Genomic DNA, 2,500 nt, shown 5'->3' with positions numbered 1-2,500 from the left:
AGGGAAAGAGGAAGAGAGGGAACAAGGGAGAGAGACAGGAAGAGAGGGAGAGAGGGAAAAGGCGAGAAGGAAAAGGAGAGAGGGAAGGGCGATAGAGAAGAAGCGAGGGAGAGTGTCAGGGAAAGAGGAAGAGAGGGAACAAGGGAGAGAGACAGGAAGAGAGGGAGAGAGGGAACAAGGGAGAGGGACAGGGAGAGAGGGAGGGGAGATAGAGAAGAAGCGAGGGAGAGTGTCAGGGAAAGAGGAAGAGAGGGAACAAGGGAGAGAGACAGGAAGAGAGGGAGAGAGGGACAGGGAGAGAGGGAGGGGAGATAGAGAAGAAGCGAGGGAGAGTGTCAGGGAAAGAGGAAGAGAGGGAACAAGGGAGAGAGACAGGAAGAGAGGGAGAGAGGGAACAAGGGAGAGGGACAGGGAGAGAGGGAGGGGAGATAGAGAAGAAGCGAGGGAGAGTGTCAGGGAAAGAGGAAGAGAGGGAACAAGGGAGAGAGACAGGAAGAGAGGGAGAGAGGGAACAAGGGAGAGGGACAGGGAGAGAGGGAGGGGTGACCCAAGTTGCCAGTGTCATCACTAAAAACGGGTCATATAAGCAAGGACAGTCAGAGAGTCAGTCACAGACAGATAGTCTCTCTCTCTCTCTCTCTCTCTCTCTCTCTCTCTCTCTCTCTCTCTCTCTCTCTCTCTCTCTCTCTCTATATATATATATATATATATATATATATATATATATATATACATATATAGATAGATAGATAGACGGGCAGTGACCAGGTCGGAACAGCAGAGCGCACAGCAGCAAGTGTAATTTGGACCATCACATATAAGGGTTACAAGGGGTGAGGGAGCGAAGGAAAGAGGGAAAGAAGGAAAGAAGGAGAGAGAGAGTGAGTGAGAGGGTGAGAGGGAGGGAGAGGGGAGAGAAAGAGAGGGAGAGAGGTAGAGAGGAAGAGAGGTAGGGAGGGGGAAATGGAGCTAGGGATATAGGGAGATAGGTAGAGAAGTAGAGAGATAGAGAAGTAGAGAAGTAGAGGGGTAGAGAGAAAGACAGAGAGAGAGAGAGATGTAGAGGGAGAGAGAGAGAGAGAGGGGAGGGGAAGGGAGAAGGGAAAGAGGGAAAAAGGTAGAGAGGTAGAGAGAGAGCGAGAGAAAGAAAGGGAGAGAGGGAGCGAGAAAGAGAGAATAAGTGACAAAAAAGGGAGGGAAACGATATCGACCAAGAGACAGATTAACCTAAAATTAAAAAAAAAAAAATCTTATCAGCAATCCCATTCTTCTTCCTCTTAACATTCTTATCTTAAACAAAACAAAACAAAACAAAGCACCGCCTTTGTCACCGAGGGCGTGCATGTCAACTCACTTCATTTGGCTTTCCTTTATACTTGGCGATACTGGGATGGTCTGGGGCGATGTCTGGGATGACGCAACCGGGAGTGTGGAGCAGGAAGTGGGGGGACTCCTCCACTGTGGAATGGGATTGTGGTTGTGATTGTGGTTGTTGTGGAATGGGGTTTTGTTGTGGTTGTGGAATGGGATTTGGTTGTGATTGTGGTTGGGGTTGTGGATGAGGAAGTGATGGGACTCTTCCACTGTGGAATGGGATTGTGATTGTTGTTGTGGTTGCGGTTGTGGTTGTGAAAGTCGCTCGAGTGTTAGAGGGCATTTTTGGTCGAGAAATGGGAGTTTTTTTTAATAGGAGGGAAGATTGTGGTTGGGGTTGTGATTGTGGTTGTGGATGAGGAAGGGATGGGACTCCTCCACTGTGGAATGGGATTGTGGTTGTGGATGAGGAAGTGATGGGACTCCTCCACTGTGGAATGGGATTGTGGTTGTGGATGAGGAAGTGATGGGACTCCTCCACTGTGGAATGGGATTGTGGTTGTGGATGAGGAAGTGATGGGACTCCTCCACTGTGGAATGGGATTGTGGTTGTGGATGAGGAAGTGATGGGACTCCTCCACTGTGGAATGGGATTGTGGTTGGAGTTGTGGTTGTTGTGGAATGGGATTTGGTTGTGGTTGGGATTGTGGATGAGGAAGTGATGGGACTCCTCCACTGTGGAATGGGATTGTGGTTGTGGATGAGGAAGTGATGGGACTCCTCCACTGTGGAATGGGATTGTGGTTGTGGATGAGGAAGTGATGGGACTCCTCCACTGTGGAATGGGATTGTGGTTGTGGATGAGGAAGTGATGGGACTCCTCCACTGTGGAATGGGATTGTGGTTGTGGATGAGGAAGTGATGGGACTCCTCCACTGTGGAATGGGATTGTGGTTGTGTGGAAGTGTGGAAGGGATGGTTGTGGACTGTGGGATGGGATTGTGGAATGGATTGTGGTTGTGGAATGGGAAGTGATGGGTCCTGTGTGGATTGTGGTTGTGGATGAGGAAGTGATGGGACTCCTCCACTGTGGAATGGGATTGTGTGTGGATTTGTGGTTGGACTCCACTGTGGATGGGATGGTATGGTTGTGGATGAGGAAGTGGGACTCCTCACTGTGGAATGG

The 2,500-nt window shown here is 49.7% G+C and overlaps 1 long non-coding RNA gene across 1 annotated transcript in view; it reads right to left on the bottom strand.

Annotated features, from left to right (window-relative positions):
- Positions 1-1,305: 1,305 nt before the first annotated feature.
- The window catches only part of LOC147470859 (uncharacterized), a 13,249-nt gene continuing 12,054 nt past the window's right edge, over positions 1,306-2,500 (bottom strand). Inside the window, exon 4 of the long non-coding RNA XR_015191475.1 lies at positions 1,306-1,458. This is a non-coding gene — a long non-coding RNA (uncharacterized LOC147470859). The remainder of the gene's footprint in view (positions 1,459-2,500) is intronic.

The sequence above is a fragment of the Penaeus japonicus genome, unplaced genomic scaffold, assembly GCF_977035675.1.
Source record: "Penaeus japonicus unplaced genomic scaffold, GWHDUDI00000001_assembly GWHDUDI00000012, whole genome shotgun sequence".
Taxonomy (NCBI): Eukaryota; Metazoa; Arthropoda; class Malacostraca; order Decapoda; family Penaeidae; genus Penaeus; species Penaeus japonicus.
This window is presented reverse-complemented; position numbering and strand designations above follow the sequence as displayed.